The sequence below is a fragment of the Phacochoerus africanus genome, chromosome 4 (assembly GCF_016906955.1).
Source record: "Phacochoerus africanus isolate WHEZ1 chromosome 4, ROS_Pafr_v1, whole genome shotgun sequence".
Lineage (NCBI taxonomy): Eukaryota > Metazoa > Chordata > Mammalia > Artiodactyla > Suidae > Phacochoerus > Phacochoerus africanus.
Genome location: NC_062547.1, coordinates 19,113,969 through 19,132,074, shown reverse-complemented (window position 1 = coordinate 19,132,074; position 18,106 = coordinate 19,113,969). Strand labels below are relative to the sequence as shown.

The window sequence follows — 18,106 nt, the reverse complement described above, 5'->3', positions numbered from 1 at the left end:
TGGAGATTTGGTGTGAGTTATTTAGTTTCTCTGGGCCTCGCTTTACCCATTTGTAAGGCCACAGAGTAATACCCACAACAGAGGATTGTTTGGGGGTTGGGACAAGATTAGGACTAGGAAACGCACAGTGCCATCTGCCTGCTCCCCACAGCCGGCCTGGTGCCATCCCCTCATGCCCACTTGTTCCTTTTGCTGAAGTTGAGGTGGGAGATGGGAAACCTGTTCTTTGGGGCCCTGGCGGTGCCCTCCTCCCTGGCCCAGTCCTGTGCACCAGGGCCCGGCTTGCATGGAAGGGCAAGGTCTCCTCTGCCTGGTCAAGGCCAGCCGCCCAGGCGAGGTGATGTCCACAGCTCCCAGCTGCTAATACTGCCTGAACTGGCGCCAGGCTGGGCGCTTCCGCAGAGGCAGGCATCTGCTCTGCCTTGTGGGGCAGCTGGGGACATGCCCTCTTCACTGCCTCCTCTTCGGTGCCTTGCTTCTCCAACCTGCTTGTAGCCGCCCGAGCAGCCCTGCCTCAAGGGGATGGTTTTCAGGACATGACACGGCGCCTCCAGGAGATGCTTGCTGGTTGCATCTCTGCTGCCTGCCAGGCTTTGTAATCCCAGAAATCACCTGGGCAGGAGGTGTAGGGACCAAGTGACTTCCCTTCTCTAAGCCTCGGTGGCCTGATCTGGGAAATGGGCATGGACCATACCTGCTCATCGTGGCTGCTCCAGCATCCTAAGTAAGGCTATGAATGCTACAGGTATTCATGGTGAGAAAGCACTGAGTGGGCCATTGGGGGTTGACTTTGGGGTAAAGGATGTGGTTTGAAATGGCCTCTTTGTCTCTTAACAATCCGTTTTGATTTGTTTGACGGTGGGAATTTGAAAATGGCTCAAAGGCTTTTCCTCCTCTTGTTGTCTCTGTCCCTCACTCGGATTTCCTCTCATTCACGCACTGCCCCCCTCACAGGGCTCTCGCTCATAGTTGTTCACACTTACCTTCTCACACTCAGCATGCAGGCGGGACTTCAGATGCTCCCTAGGTTTTGCCTTCCTCCTCGGAGGCTTACGCTCTCACAACTATTTGCACTCAGAGGCATGGATGGGCACTTTCCCACTCAAACTCCCCTACATCCCCTCCACAGGCCAGCAGGGCCGGGAGGTCAGGAGACTTGGTTCTCATTCTCAGTCTTTCACCAAAACACTGTGTGACCTGGGCCAAGTCACTCAACCTCTCTGGGCCTTGGGTTCCTCCCTCAAAACCAAGGCAAAGCTACCAGTTTACATTAGAGTGGGCATCTCTTTCTTCTGTGGGATCTCAGATGCTGGGAGATTACCTTCCTTCCACATGGTAAATCCCCTGACTCAGCAAAAAGTGAGCTGGCTTTCCTTAGGCAGACCGTGTGCCAATCTGAAATGACTTGGTAGCCTTTTCCTGGTACTGAAGAGACCTCATTTTATTTTGAGCCAGAAATGAACATGAGGTCAGGAGAAACTAGGACGTTCAAGAGGATGCTTCTTCCCTCTTGACTTTAGAGAGACACGATGTCATAGGGTCTCCCTCGGTCCCATCCCTCTTCCTCCCGGTGTCCCCAGTAGAGGTGACTCAGGAAACAGGGATGAAGGTCAGTTTGCCGCTGCTGGTGGGGGAGGGGTGGTGGAATCCAGGACAAAGACCCCGTGGGACCTGCAGCAAGCCCACAGAAGGACCCACTTTATTTTGTATCCCCGTCCCTGCACTGGGTTCTGGCTCTACAAGAATACATGGCATGTGCTGGCCTGCTGAATCCTGTAACAGCCCTACAGGTTATGTACGAAAATCATTCCTGTCTTGAGGATGGTGTGACAGGTGTGTGGGAGGCTGAGGGTCACACAGTGTATCGGTGGCACAGTTGGGTCTGTAAGTGGGCAGTGCTCTGCACCTGTGCTCGGTGTGATGCCAGAGCATGCTGTCCTGAGCAGCCCAGGGGTACCAAGGTGCAGTGCAAAGGCATAGGGTTTCAAGACGGCAGTCTGAGTTTTCCATTCTGCTCTACTGCAAACTCATTATGAACTTTGAGTCAGTCCCGAACCCTCTCTGGGCCTCAATCACCCATTGTAAAATGGAAAAGAGGAAGCTGCTGATGCCCAGGTTCCTTCCTGTATGATATTTTGTGGCTGTCTGGGGCAGTATATGCAGTGATTTCAGGCAGTGACTAAGAGACAGGGTGTTGAAGTTAAAGCTGGGCTAAGGAGCTGTGTGACTTTGAGTAGGTTACCCAACTTCTCTGATGCGCGGGTCCTCCATCTGCAAAGTGGAGAGAAGACCAATGCCTGTTGCATGAAGTTACCATGAGGACTGAGAAAGATAAAGAATCTGGAACAGTGTAAGTGTTCCCCTGTGTGCCAGCTCTTACTGTGGTTTTATGATCCATCTTGGCGGGCTCCCTGGCTGGGGGCGTGGGCTTGCTACATGGCATAGGGAGCCCACCCCAGAGTCGGAGGCATTCCATCCCCCAGTGACGTTGTACATGGGTCGCCATGATGCCTTTGGATAAAAACCACTTGATCATCAGAATGCCTTGGGGTTTCTTAAACGGGGTGCCATCTTGGGCATCCCACATGCTAAAGTGAAGACAATTTGGGGTGACTTAGTCCCGTGGCATTCAACTTACTTGTAGTCACAGCCCTCAAAGAAAGTTCAACATGGAGCCTCCAACGTGAAATAACTCCAAAGGGAGCTACCCTGTTGAAGCAGGCATCAGGGGCTGCTCCCCTGCCCCCAGTTCCCCCTCTGCTTGGGTATCTCCTGCGGAACCCCTGGGAAACCCATTCGAGAGCCACAGGGCATTAGGTGATAGATGATGAAACTGATAGATGATGAAAAGGGGGCAGGAACTCACCCGGGAATCAAAAGCGGGCCTGTCTGCCAGATTCACTTTCATTAGCAGGATTCTTTCCCGTTTTTCTAAGAGGGCTCTCCTGTGCTTCTTTTGGCCATTGATCCTAATTAATCACCTAGAGACGCGTCGTTCAATATTGACACTTACCTAGCAGCTGACTTTTCTGAATTATTCTCTCTCCTGCCTTTCTCACAGCCATAGGTAGAGGCTAAATGGCTTTTTATTGTTCGATCAAGGGAAATGGGGCTTTTCATTGGAATATTTGGAAACGTAGTATTTACCCAAACAGTCACACCTGCCTCTGCAAATGTATTGGACCAAAACCTAAAAATAAATAAACCCGCAGATGGGATGGCTTGTAGGGGCTTTCAAGAGCCCTGCTTGGATGAAGCATCTCTCCTGACTCCCCACGCTCCCCCCTCTTTGCAGCCCTCCACCCCAATTTGGTTTTCCACATCAGGAGGTGTTCCTCCCTCAAAACCTAATTTCCGCACAGATTTAACCAGCGGTGACCTGCCACGTGAAGAGCTTTCGTGAGAATCAATAGGCATGGGTCTCTGGTGCGGGCTCCACGCCTGCTGCATATAAAACACCCCGGCAGGGATTGATGCTGGCAAAACATCTGGGGCGTCATAGCACACTGGGTCCCCCTGCCCATGTTAAAGGTGAAGGGATGGCCCAGAGAGGTGGCGTGATTTGCCCAAGGTCACACAGTGACTTTGAGGCAGAACCCATGTCCTCCAGGGTTCCCTGGGCTGGAGCCCTTTCCAACAAACACATCGAAGCCCATTTTTGCTGAAGCCAGGCTACCCTTTGCTCTCTGTTCTAGGTAATACACCGATCTGCAGTGCCTGTGTGGGCAAAGGGAGAGATGGAGTGAATGAATGCTTACAGGTTGGCTTTTAGAGTCCCTGAGCGGGCTTAGCGAGAGGAGATGGTCTCTAAGCAGGAAGAGAGGCGTTCTGAGCATTTGCTGAGCTTGTGATCCCAGCCCAGCCTGATGAGAGGTTCAAGAATGGAGGAGTTCCCATCGTGGCACAGTGGTTCACGAATCCGACTAGGAACCATGAGGTTGCGGGTTCGATCCCTGGCCTTGCTCAGTGGGTTAAGGATCCGGTGTTGCCGTGAGCTGTGGTGTAGGTCGCGGACACGGCTCGGATCCCGCGTTGCTGTGGCTCTGGCGTAGGCCGGTGGCTACAGCTCCGATTAGACCCCTAGCCTGGGAACCTCCATATGCCACAGGGAGTGGCCCAAGGAAAGGCAAAAAGACAAAAAAAAAAAAAGAAAGAAAGAAAGAATGGAGAAGAGGGGGTCCCTGCCTGCAAGTGTGGGAGAGACACATGTGAATTCAATTCAAGACTGGCTAGTGCTTGGCTTCCCAGCACGCTGTGTGCTTTGGGAGCGGGTGGGAACACGGTCTTCTCCAAGCCTGACCCTGGCAGCCCGGCAGATGTGTTTATTTCTTCCTTCTCCACTTGGGAGGCAGACGTCTGGCAGCTTGGTTAAGCAGGCGGCCTGTGAGGCCAGGCTGCCTGGGGTTCAGATCCTGGCTCTTGTGGATCCCTCATCTGAGGCTAACTATGTGTGTGCTTTCCTTTCCGCATCTGTAGAATGGGGAGAATAACAGCACCTTTCACGTGGGGTGGGGTGGTCTTAAGGTGTGGTCTTGCTGAGCTAGATATTCGGCTTAAGAACTCAGAGCCCCACCTACTCCAACAGATGCGCTAAGCAAGCAATTTGTATTAGCTGTTAGTTTGGGGAGTCTTAGAGGTGTGTGTGTTGCTCCGTTTGAAAAATAACGTTTATATGGGGTTCCTGTTGTGGCTCAGTGGTAACAAACCCCACAAGGATCCATGAGGACTCGGGTTCGCCCCTGGCCTCACTCAGTGGGTTAAGGATCCAGCGTTGCCATGAGCTGTGGTTTAGGTCGTAGATTTGGCTCGGATCTGGCATTGCTGTGGCTGTGGCATAAGCCAGCAGCTGGCGCTCCAATTCAGCCTCTATCCTGGGAACTTCCATATGCCACATATGCCGTGGTTGCAGCCCTAAAAAGACAAAAACAAAACAATACATCAACAACAACAACCCAGAAAATAATGTTTATCACTTTTTTCCTGATTATAAAAGTCACTCATATACACATACGAGCTACCTGAAGGTACACATTGGTGACATTTTGTTGTATATTTTTTTCATTTTTATTCCTGTGCATTGCATGTGTGTGTGTGTGTGTGTGTGTGTAATTGGGTGCATACTGTCAAAGTAATTTTCTTTTTTTTTCCCTCCATCTTAAGTGGTCTTTTTTTTTTTAATTACTCAAATGAATTTATCACATCTGCAGTTGTGCAATGATCATAACAATCTGATTTCACAGGATTTCCATCCCACAGCCCAAGCACATCCCCCCACCCCCCAAACTGTCTCCTCCAGAGACCGTAAGTTTTTCAGTGTCTGTGAGTCAGCATCTGTTCTGCAAAGAACTTCAGTCTGTCCTTTTTTCAGATTCCACATGTCAGTGAAAGCATTTGATGTTGGTGTCTCATTGTATGGCTGACTTCACTTAGCATGATAGTTTCTAGGTCCATCCATGTTGCAAAAAATGCTGGTATTTCGTTCTTTTTAATGGCTGAGTAATAGTCCATGGTGTATATGTACCATATCATCTTGATCCACGCCTCTGTCGATGGACATTTAGGTTGTTTCCATGTCTTGGCTATTGTAAATAGTGCTGCAATGAACATTGGAGTACATATGTCTCTGCGAGTCGTGGTTTTCTCTGGATAGAAGCCCAGGAGTGGGATTGCTGGATCAAATGGTAGTTCTATGTTTAGTTTTCTGAGGAATCTCCATACTGTTTTCCACGGTGGTTGCACCAATTTACAATCCCACTAACAGTGTAACAGTGTTCCTTTTTCTCCACACCCTCTCCAGCACTTACTGTTTGTAGACTTTTTGGTGATGGCCATTCTGGCTGGTGTAAGGTGGTACCTCAGAGTGGTTTGGATTTGCATTTCTCTATTAATGAGTGATGTTGAACATCTTTTCATGTGTTTCTTGGCCAATTGTATGTCTTCTTTGGAGAACTGTCTGTTTAGATCTTCTGCCCATTTTCTGATAGGCTTGCTTGTTTTTTTGGTATGGAGCTGCAGAAGGTGTTTATAAATTTTGGAGATGAATCCCTTGTCAGTCGATTCACTTGCAAAGATTTTCTCCCATTCTGTGGATTGTCTTTTTGTGTTGTTTAGGGTTTCCTTTGCTGTGCAGAAACTTTTAAGTTTGATTAGGTCCCATTTGTTTATTTTTGTTTTTATTGTCAATACTCTGAGAGGTGGATCTGAGAAGATGTTGCTGTCGTTTATGTCAGAGAGTGTTTGGCCTATGTTTTCCTCTGAGAGTTTTATAGTGTCTGGTCTTATATCTAGGTCTTTAATCCATTTGGAGTTTATTTTGGTATATGGTGTTAGGGAGTGATCTAATTTCATTCTTTTCCGTGTGGCTGTCCAGTTTTCCCAGCACCGCTTATTAAACAAGCTGTCCTTTCTCCATTGTATATTCTTGCCTCCTGTGTCATAGATGAGTTGGCTGTAGGGGCGTGGGTTGAATTCTGGGCTTTCTATCCTGTTCCACTGATCTATATTTCTGTCTTTGTGCCAGTACCATGCGGTTTTGATGATTGTTGCTTTGTGTCAAAGTAATTTTCAAAACACTATAACTTCTATAGAAGCACATGTAAATCTAGAATGAACATGGGTCAAAGACTGATTTGACTCATGAAGGAGGGAGCCAGCAGGAGAAGCTTATTGGTAAAGCTGGTTTCTCAGGAGAAGTAGAGAAACAGCGGCTATGGAGTTCCCTGGTGGCCTAGTGGTTAAAGATTCGGTGTTGTCACTGCTGTGGCTTGGGGTTCTCCCTGGCCTGGGAACTTCCACATGCTGTTGGTGCAGCCAAAAAAAAAGGAGAGAGAGAGAGAAACAGGGGTTCTGTTGGCCTGAGAGAAAGAAGGCGGAAGAGGATGCTGGACTGGATCCTCAACTGCTTAATGCTCAAAGGGCAACAAAATCCTAAACTTGGGGTTATCTTTTCAATTATAATTTTTTAATTTTTTATTTATTTATTTTGCATTTTTTTCTTTTTAGGGCCGCACCCGTGGCACATGGAGGTTCCCAGGCTAGGGGTCCAATCGGAGCCGCAGCTGCCAGCCTATACCACAGCCGTAGCAATGCAGGATCCGAGCCGTGTCTGCAACCTACACTACAGCTCATGACAACGCCGGATCCATAACCCACTGAGTGAGGCCAGGGATCGAACCCGCAACCTCATGGTTCCTCGGATTTGTTTCTGCTGCGCCACGACGGGAACTCCTGATGTTGATCATTTTTCTTAAGTTTCTAAATATTCGTTCTGCTCATGCACTAGAAAGCTGCACACCTTGCCTTCTAGGCTTAATACCCCCCCATCACCTTCATTTTTCAAAGAAAGTTTTGAAGAAGGACCAGGAATCCCCCAGGAGTGTGACCTGCCCTTCAACCCAGCTTGACTGAGGTGCCCTCCACCTCAGGGTCCCGGGGCGCTGGCCCTGGCCTCAGTCTCCCACCAAATTTCATTGTGTTGGTCAACTTCCCCATCTCTCTCCGTAACCAGACGAGCGAGTCTCGAGGTCCGGGATTTGCTGAGCTGAACTGTCCTCCTGATCCTTCTGCCCATAGCGATTCCTTTCGAGATGCTCATTCGGGGAGCCGACAGTGCTGATAAGAGGCCTGGCCTTTGTCGCTTAGGAAAGATGAACCTAGCACTTCAGAACAGAGCTGAGCTCCTCCAGGGACTGGCCTTGTCCTGCTGTTGAGTCAAGGACGCTCCCAACCCCCACACAGTGTCACGGCCTTTGTCCTGCCCCCGCTCCTGATTCTGCTGTTTAACTGTGATTGGAGAGCTCTACCCACTCCGTCTAGAAAACCCGACTGTCCTGTCTCTTCTCTGTGGGACCCTTCAGACGGGGCTCCCTGAGTCCCTAACTTTCTTTCCCGATTAAGGTCTTTTTTTTTTTTTTTTTGGTCTTTTTGCCATTTCTTGGGCCACTCCCTGTGGCATATGGAGGTTCCCTGGCTAGGGGTCCATTCGGAGCTGTAGCCACCGGCCTGCGCCACAGCCACAGCTACGCAGGATCCGAGCCGCGTCTGCGACCTACACCACAGCTCACGGCAATGCCGGATCCTCAACCCACTGAGCAAGGCCAGGGATCGAACCCTTAACCTCATGGTTCCTAGCTGGATTCGTTAACCACCACCGCGCCACAACGGGAACTCCCAATCAAGGTCTTAAAGGAGGAAAAAGTTCTTGGCCGCCTCCAGCTGCGGAGGGAGGGGGTGATGGAAGAATAAATCTCTGCGCTTTGAATTTTAAAGCTCTCTTGTTCCACGTGTTGGGAAAACCCATCAAAATGCTAATGGATCTGCCGTCTTACCTCCCGCAGACCCCGTTCCTGCGTCGTCGGAATATATTTACATGGATTTGAGCAGAGCAGAATTACAAGGGCTTGGGGTGCCCTTTCCCAGATTCCACCGCAGCCCGGTGGGTTATAAAGTCTGAATTAATGGCCCCGTGTTGCGGAGGAGAGCTGTGGTTGGCTGTGGGGTCGGCTCTTCACTTATGAGTTCTCAGCTTTCAGCTTCCTTGCTCGTGACAGGGCGGCCAGTTTGGCAATATCTCTATTACTGTCATGTAGCTTTTTAATACTGCTTCTCTTAGAGGCACAGTACCCTCTGACGGGTGTTCCCTGCAGGTGAAAGACTGCGCAGTGGATCCCCGATGAGTTCAAGGCGTGCGGTGAGTTGAGATGCAGCTTCAGCCCCGACACCGACTCTGCTCTTCTAAACCCTGGGCTAGAAGCCCTGGGTTCTTCTTAAAGCTTTGAAGCCCCAGGTATCTTTGTTGAAACAGCCCAATGGTCTGAGACCGACACTCGGTGGTTAGCCTAAGGCAGACTAGACTTGGGTGAAGGGGCTCGGGGACTTTGGCTGCAGACAAAATCTTGGGTTCTGGTCCTCCCAATGCCTGGTCCAGCCCTGTGACTGCAGACGAGCTGCTTCACCCTCTGAGCATCACTTCCTTCCTTGGCTAGTGACGAGGAGGATGCTGGCTGCTGGGTGCAAGAGTTATGGGGTCACATCTTTCGTTTCTTTTTTGGGGGGGCGGTGCCCATGGCATGTGGGAGTTCCCCAGCCAGGGATCCACAGATGACACAGTGGAGCCAGGGCCAGGCAGGCCAGGCTCCATCATCAGAGATCAGTCCCTGAAACCATTAGGGCTCCCGGATCCCTCTGGGACCAAATGCTGGGTGCTTGCCTGGCAGGTCTGCTGGGGCTCCGTCTCCTTGTGAGGAGTGAGCCTCCCTTAGCAGACACTCTTGTTGATGCTTTTCCTCTTTCTCCATGAACCAATGTTTAGTTACATAAAAACGCTGTGACTCAGGCTCAGTTTCCTCTGTGGAAAATGGGAAGAGTGGTACCGAAGTGTAGTGTGGGAGGAAGAAGGGTGACCATCCGAGGTCAAGTTGGCTCCAGTGCCTGGATAGCCCTCACCCTTTCCCCCTTCAGGTACCAAGAAAGTGCTTCCAGACAGGAGTGACAGGGAGCAGATGCAGGCCAATGCCTGCTGGTGATGAGGCCTCTCACCCACCAGTTCTCCTTCCTGCTCCGTTGAGCATCTTGGCAGTGGCGTCTGCTGTGTGCATGCGGGTGCTGGCGGGGGAGGCACGAGAGACCCTGGCTGGCAGGTGCAGCAAAGCCCCAGACCTGACGGCAGGTGCAGAGGAGATGATCCCTAATGACAGCTGTATTGAAAATAAGCATCTTCACATATTCATTTATAGGGTTGGTACCTCCTTCCTCCTGGGCCTTTCCACCCTCCCCAAGCCACCAAGAGCTCATGGGCTCAGAATGGAGTCCCTTGCCCACAACAGGGCAGAGCCAGTGCCCACTGCACCGTGCCCGTGACAGGTAGGGAGCAGCCCTCTACTCTCCGAGCAAAAATAAGCCATAAATCCCAATCTTTCTGAGGCTCTCACGGCTCCCCCTTCAGCTCCACTGTGACCCTGGGGCACACTTAGCAGGCTCATTCAGGGACTTCTTATGGGAACAGAGGGTAATGGGGCTGAGCGACAGGACGGGCGGCTCTGGGAAGCCCTCTCCCCTCCCCCTGCACGGCCAGTGCAGGTGGAGAGACAGGCAGAGACGCAGTGCACTCAGGCAGCTTCATTAAGGACTGCCGGGGGGAGGGGGATCTGAGATGCTGGACGCAGCAGGAACTCATCCTGAACAAGCCTCGGCTCCTCTCCCTCTCCTCCACCCCTACCCCCGCCCCCTGCGTGGCTAATTTAAAACAAAGCAAAACAAAAGCCCAGCTTTGCTTTGGAGCTGCAAACTGCAGAGCTTTTATCCGTCAACCAGGGAGGCATCGGGCTGGCAGTGGCCCAGCCTGGATCCTGTGGCCTGGCATGGGGTGGGGACAGGGGACCCAAGACCAAGACGCCTTGTAGTCACAGGACTCAGAAGGATAGCTGGTCCACCTAGGGTGGCTAGAGTGGAGAGGGGGAGAGAGAGGAGAGAGAGACAGGGAGAAAGAGAGAGAGACAGAGAGAGAGATTTCTAGCAGCACGTAGACAGGGAAAAGCTCATCATTGAGCTGATCGGCTTCCTCCTTCCTTGCTGCCTCTTCCAGGAAGACCGCCTAGCTGTCCACTTCCTCTGAAATCCTACTGACGAGATTCCAGGATATCAAGAGGCTCTAAATCAGTCATCTTCAACATGATCTGGAAGCTTAACCTAGAAACGACCACAAAGTCCAGCTGTTGTGAATTAAGTGGCAGGAGGCATATGGGGGGTGGATGCCCGCTGCGGTGTGGACCCCTGAGGGAGAGAGGGAAGGGTCCGAGCAGTAGGACTTGGAACCACTGATCTCGGCCGCTCCCGTTTGAACAGAAAAGAGCAGGTTCGACCTGACGTAATTCCTGCGGCCTCTGAGAGCGTCTCCTGGGCTGGGCCCTGTGGGAAACCACTTACAACCCAGGGGTTCATCTAATCCGCAACTCAGGCCAGTGAGGCAGGACTATGATGGTCCGACGCCGCAGGTGAATAACCCGAGGTTTTAGTGGGCTAAGGAGCTTCCCTGTGGGCAGCACATGACACAGCCGAGATTCACCCCCAGGCCTGTGGGATGGGAAAGCCTGCTCTCTGGACCCCAGTGCTTCCTGCCATTCGATGCTGAGGGCTCCCCACCTGCCACCTCCCCTGCCCCATGTGGCAGAGAGGCAGCAGGTTCTCATGAGGGATTTGTCCCCACACCAGCCACTCACAGGAGACCATCCAAATGGACCACCTGGCCTGACCCTCCAGCCGTTTTGGGGCCCCCTCAAATGGCATCTTGGCAGAGGAGCATGGACCTCCCCTCTGCAGCTGCCCATCTGCCCGAAACCAGGCAGCTGGCCTAGCGCAGGCCTATCACAAATTGGCCTGTTGCATACAGTTGGCAGACCAACTGGCCCTCAGACCGTGCCTTGACTCAGACACAGGGAAATTTGCGTCTTCTTGGGGTGTTGTTCTTCCCCACAGGCATCAGCCAAGGCCAAGGCCAGAGGTGAGTCTGAAGCCTCCTTCGTGAGGCCACACCTTGTAGAACCATAGCCAGAGCAAGTGTCAGATAGGGTGGAGCTGGGCACGGACAGTGTTGACTGAGTGGTCTCTGCTCAGATCTGCAAGAGACTAAAGTAGGGTACGTTCATAGATGCAAAAGCCTCAGCCTCTTGGGGTCCAGAGAAAATTACACAAGTAGTTGAGAGCCATTCCTTTCCCTCTCTTATCTCCAGGAACCTAATTCTGCCTTCCCACTGTTCGTTGAACCCATTCTTTCATAGCTCTTCCCCTTCCATCTGTACTCCTGTTCATCCTGCATTTATCCATCCCCGAAGTCACCCTTCCACCCATGCATCCATCCATCCGTCCACCTCTGCATCCAGGCATCTGCGCACGCTTGCACTCATTTATTCATAGATTTCTGCAGGCATCCATTCATCTTTCCATCCCTTCCATTATTTGTCCATCCCCACAACCAACTATAGCCGGGTTTCTCTTTTCCACAGTTCAGTTCTTGTAGAGCCCAATTCTCTACGCATCCATCTATCCATCTAGCATAGCAAATATCCACCTAGCATAGCTGTTATTTGCTGAGTCGAGAACTGAGGCCGCAGAGGGAGTAAGACATTGTCCCCATCCTTCAGGAATTCATAGTCTGGTGGATGAGAAAAGTCACGTGAACAACAAATATACTGTGCTATGATGCTGCCTTTACAACCTGTACACACAAATAGTTATGGGAGCTCAGAGAGCAGTGATGAATCATGCCTGTGGAAGTCTGGGAAGATTTCTCAGAGGAGGTATTGAAGGGAGGTTTTGCAGGCTGCGTAGGAGTTTGTCAGGTGGTTTGGGAAGTGTGTTCGGGGGTTGCGGCTCAGGACCAGGAAAGGACGAAGGGACTTCTGACAGAATGAACAGCAGTGAGGGTGGGCTGAGTGTGTCGGCAGGCCGTGTGAGCCCAGGTGGGTTCAATTTGACCGGGGACCTGTGTGTCTTGCGAGGACCTGATGGTGGGCCTGGAGAGGCGACTGGGGATCAGATGATAAAAGGCCCTGTGCATAGGCAAAGGGAGGCCGGGGAACCCACGGAAGCAGGAGAATAAGACATGGGCTCAGTCTGACAGTAAAGGAGAAGGCAGGTTGGCAGGACCAGGGGCCAGAGACTGGCAGACCAGCCAGGAGCCCCTTGGCAGCAAGCAGACAGGCGATGATGAGGCTGAGTCCAGACGAGGCGGCGGGGGCAGGGAGGCTAGAGAGTCAGGGACGATTTGGGAGACATGGGCTGGGAGAGAGACAGTGGCTGGAACAGAGGAGCGTCTGATCCGGGTGTCCCATGACCCAGGGTGCTCTGTGAAGATCCAGTAGGCTGTGTCCTCCTGGTGTGTACAGCATGGTGTGTATATGTTCTATTTCAGTTTTAGAATAGAGTTAAGAAACCTCGGGTGGGTATTTATGTCTTTCATCTGAGTCTTATCCTGGACACTGAAGTGGCTGTCAGAATTTTTCTTATACATTGTTGAGGGCTGGTTTCCCCACCGCATGAAGACGTGCTTTCCTTGGAAGAAAGAAGAGGAGAAAGAAGATCTAAGATTTGAACTAGACCTTGAGTGGGAGGACTTGGCCAATAGCCCTCACACTCACTACCATTGATGAAGCTCTTAATACATATTTGATGAGGTCTCAGGCCCACTTTTTTCTATGCATATTTTAAGGCCTCTGAAACCGGCTGGGATGCATCACACAAAAAGTGATGTGTTGGAGTTCCCTTGCGGCTCAGCAGGTTAGGGATCTGGCATTGTCACTGCTATGGCCCTGGTTACAACTGTGTCGTGGGTTTGATCTCTGGCCCAGGAATATCCAAATGTGGCAGGGGTGGCAAAAAAAAAAAAAAAGTCATAATTAATTAAACAGACTGTTTTTTCCTTGAAGTCCATAAAATAATGGCGAGATTATAATCCCTGGAGTTTTAAATTCAAGAAATAGGGTACTGTAGGCTAGGCTCTCAGCTAAGTCCTGTGTGTCCATGGGTCATATAGTCCTCATGACATCTTATGAGTCATCAGCTGTTATTAGCCCCATTTTCCAGAGGAGGAGTTGAGGCTTGGAGTAGGACCGTCACTTGTTCAAGGTCACAGAGCTAGTTAGTGGTGGACTCAGGATTTCAACCTGTGCCACTTCAAACCTGGGGAGATCTTTGCACAAAGCAAGAGCAAGTCTGGGGCCAGGACAGTGGGGACCTCTCCTTTCCAAGGCACGAGACAACCCAGTCAACGGTGACCACTCCACTATGGCCCAGCCCACCATCTTTTTTTTTTTTTTTCTTTTTCTTTTTTTGGCCCCCACCCTGGGGCATATGAAAGTTCCCCAGGGCCAGGGATCAGATCCAAGCCGAAGTTGTAACCTGAGCCGCAGTTGTAACCTACACTGACACTGCAGCAATGCCAGATCTTAACCCACTGTGCCAGGCCAGGGATTGAACGTGCGTCCCAGCGCTCCAGAGATGCTGCCAATCCTGCTGCGCCCCAGCGGGAACGCCACCATCTTTCAATGCTCCCTCTTGTCACCAACCCCTTGTCCCTGTTCTCATCTTGGCCCTAAACCCTGGGATTCTTTCCTCCCTCCTGGGAGAGCTCTGAGTCTAACATCTGTAGTGACCTCCCCCCGCCCCCCCTCAGAGAGGAGGGGCTGGAATGAGATCTCAGGGAGAAAGGGGAAGAAATTCCGAGCCCAGCTGGTTTCCCTCACACAATGCAGATTTGCTTAAATGGGAATTAGGATTAGTGCTGGATTTTGCCTCTCCTGGCAGGCTGGTAATAAACTAATCTCCTCTTAGGCTGCAGGAAGGCAGAATTCCATCGAAGACGGGAGACAGCTTCAGGCTCAGGAGTGCAAACCCTGAAAAGTAATTTTGTCATTGACAGGCTTTGCCCGCACCGCCTGACATGCAGCCGGCAGCTCCTTCCCAGCGTGGCTGCAGCCTTTAATTTTGTTAATGTGTGACATTCACCCCGGATGCGTGGCTGACGGGCACACTTGACGTTAATACATGTTCCTCTCGGTCCCCAGAGCTCATAAAACCTCATTATCGGCTCTGAGCCCGTAAATGTAGTTCCCCGCTCAGGTGGGCTGGGGACTCAGAGATGCCCGAAGGAAGTGGAGCAGTGGACATTTCGCAAACTCCTTCCTTGTCCGGGGGACTCGGGAGGTGAGCAGAAAAGCAGCTGTGTAGGCAGAACCTGGGTTTAAAAAATTGCATCCAAGAAAAGGGGCTCCTTCTGTCCTGTGATTTGAGGGGACTTGATCCAGCATTTGGGGAAGGCAATTTGTCAAATGTGACGTGTGCAGAGCCTCTGTCCAGCGGTCCCGTTTCTAGGAAGCGGGCTTTGGAATTGCATGAACTTTTCCATACAGAGAAGTGGGCACCAAGGGAGACCTTGCCACAAAGTGGTGAGGGCCAGACATGGAAACGCCCCCTCATCTATGATGGGAGGGGTGCGTGAATTGCCGGGAACTGCGCAGCTGTGGGAGAGACTCCAGAAGATGCATGCGTCCTCCCTCGAAAGGATGGACGTGGTATCAGTGATAACTGGGGTTGTAGGACATGCGTGGTAAGATCCCAGTGGTGTGAAAAGTCGCACTGTCTGTGTGTGGGGCCCAGGGAGCATGCCCCCCCGCCATGCCCACATGTATGTGATTGCATAGAATGAAGTCTCGAGGGTCATATTACAAAGATTCTACAGTGGGTCTATCCATTACATAGGATGAGTGAGAATGGAAGAATTTTGACTTTTGTAGTTAAAAACGCAAATTATATGCATATGTATATGCATGTATTTTACATATACATATATAAATGCATATATACCTATGGATATGGACGTGTATGTGTACAGATAGGGCTGTATAGGTAGATGTATATGCTTATGTATCATGGACTCCTGACTGTAGTTTAGTCTGGTCCATGACACAGGAGGTGGGCTGACACTGCCTGGGTGGATGTCTGAGGCTGAGAAAGCCAAATATGACAGGGTCCCATCCTCCAGCCAAGCCCTGCTCCCCATCAGTTAGCAGAGAGTTCTGAGAGCTACGCATAGGGTGCCCTGGCGCTGGGATCTGCAGGGTAGACCTTGAACTCATTGCTCTCCTGCGTGCACTTCTCTCACCGTGGAGCTGGCATTTGCAATGGACTTGACTTCCCGTGGACCTGAGTTCTAGTCTGGGCTCTGCCCCAATTCAGCCCTCTGACCTTGGGCAAGTTAACTCCTCTGAATTTTTATCGTGGTCCTCACCCCTAAAGTGGCCATACATTACATCGCTGAGGGCATCTAGATTGTTGTCATTATTATAAGAGACAACATGAAACATGACCAGGGCTTCTACTGTGTACAGAGGGATGGGGGGGCTTGGCCCTCCCTGCTCTGTTATAAGTTTTGCCCTTTTGTTGCTCAGCTGGGCGTGTGAACAAGCTAGTCCCCCTTGGCTGGCCCTTGGCTGGCAGGTATGTGATCTGGACATGGTGAATTTGATCCTTTTCCTGTGACCTAGGGGTTCTCAAACGGACAGAAGAGATGGAGGGTGGGGGGTGGGGGGTGGCAAGGCTGGGCTTCTGGCCCCTGTGCTTGGAGGCTGTTTTTTCACCACCAAAGATTTCTCTGCTTCTTACTTATCTCTTTCCGGATACCAGATCTTGAAAGTATTGGTCTGCCCCAAAGCCTGCATTCATTAAGCAATGATTAATTCTCTTTTGCATTTTCAAAATTACTCAGAAAGCCTTTTTTTCTGCCTGAGGAAAATGGAGTTCCCACACCAAATTGATAATATTCTAGCTGGAAGCAAAGCAACGCAACGTGCCACTGTGATTAGCCCACTCCATGGCATCCCAGGGACATTGTTCAGGCTCCCGGGCTGATTTTGAAAGACCGAAAATATGCCCCAGTCCCTAGGGCTCTGGGGACCACATTCTGGGACCCTCTGTGAGGCTGGGTGCTTGCTTCTGTCTTTCTGGCCATGGGGGCCTGTCTGGCTTCTGCACCTGCAAAGATGGGAGGACAGAGCGGGTGCACCTCTGGCCCCCAAAAGCCGCCTGTACCCCATCTCTTGCCTTTTTTTTTCTTCTTATGGCCACACCCGCAGCATATGGAAGTTCCCAGGCTAGGGGTCAAATCAGAGCTTCAGCTGCCATTCTACACCACAGCCACAGCCACATGGGATCCAAGCTGCATCTGTGACTTATGCCACAGTTTGTGGCAACCCCCTGGATCTTTCACTCACTGAGCAAGGCCAGGGCTTGAACCTTCGTCCTCATGGATACTAGTCAGATTTTTTTTTTTTTTTTTATTTTTAAGGGCCACTCCTGTGGCATATAGAAGTTCCCAGGCTAGGGGTTAAATTGGAGCTGCAGCTGCCGGCCCACACCTCAGCCACAGCAACACCAGCTCCAAGCTGTGTCTGAGACCTACACCAGATTCTTAACCCACTGATCGGGGCCTGGGGTCGAACCCGCAACCTCATGAATACCAGCCGGATTCCTTACCACTGAGTCACAACAGCAACTCCCTTGCCTTTTTAAAATGTATTTCTCTCTCTTCTCCTTCTAGAGTTTCTCCTGACGCCACCATCAGAAAGAGAGCTCAAGAAAATATTGACACCCCTGAAAGGAAGAAACACCGGTTGAAAGAGGTATGATTGGCAACATGCGGGCATGGCTCTTATTCAAATAAGAGGGTCTGATCGTCTCTCCTCTCCCTGCCTTCCAGAATCTTCGCTGCAGGGTGCAGGGCAGGCAAAGGGTGGCTTTACTCTTGTCCCCACCCCAGCTGTTTGTTCAGGGATGGGGAGCAAAGGTGATGGGTGAGGGGAGAGAGGCTGATGCCAAAGTGGGGTCTCACCAAGGCTGGAACTGCTCCATTGATGGGGTCGAGGGTCATGGCTGGTCCTGAGTTGATCCAGAAAGTGAGGGATGAAGGGCTGGAGGCAGTGGCCCTCGGGGAAAGCAGAGCTCCTGGGGGCTCAGAGAGGGTCCTGCCTGCGTCAAGAACTGCCCCCTGACCCCACCATGGTCTTGGGACTGTGGGAAGGAAAAGTCTTCCTAGGAGGGTTTTTTTTTTTTTTTTGTCTTTTTAGGGCTGTACCCACAGCATATGGAGGTTCCCAGGCTAGGGGTCTAATCAGAGCTGTAGCCCCCAGCCTATACCACAGCCACATCAATGCCAGATCCGAGCCGTGTCTGCAACCTACACCGCAGCTCACGGCAACGCCAGATCCTTAACCCACTGAGCGAGGCCAGGGATCGAACCTGCAACTTCATGGTTCCTAGTCGGATTCGTTTCCGAGGCACCACAATGGGAACTCCCCTAGGAGGATTTCCACCCCACCCCTCCCCCCACCCCAGACTCTGTTTGGATAAAGTTTAAGTCCACAAGGACTAGGATCCATCACTACATCCCATGATGGCATGGGGAATGGAAAAGCCTTGATCTGCTTCTCGGGTTCTGGAAGCTTCTTGGGCTGCCCACGACCGCAGGATGGGTGAGGGGCTGGGTCACCTCTTGAAAGGTTCCTGAATGAAGAGCCAGGATGTCTGTCCTGTGGCCCAGACGGTGCCACCACTGGGG

The 18,106-nt window shown here is 51.4% G+C and overlaps 1 protein-coding gene across 3 annotated transcripts in view; it reads left to right on the top strand.

Annotated features, from left to right (window-relative positions):
- The window catches only part of TSPAN18 (tetraspanin 18), a 204,849-nt gene that overhangs the window by 19,368 nt on the left and 167,375 nt on the right, over positions 1-18,106 (top strand). For all 3 annotated transcript variants that reach the window (XM_047775929.1, XM_047775927.1, XM_047775928.1), the window contains one exon: positions 17,090-17,171. The gene's annotated coding sequence lies outside the window, so the exon portion shown is untranslated. The remainder of the gene's footprint in view (positions 1-17,089; positions 17,172-18,106) is intronic.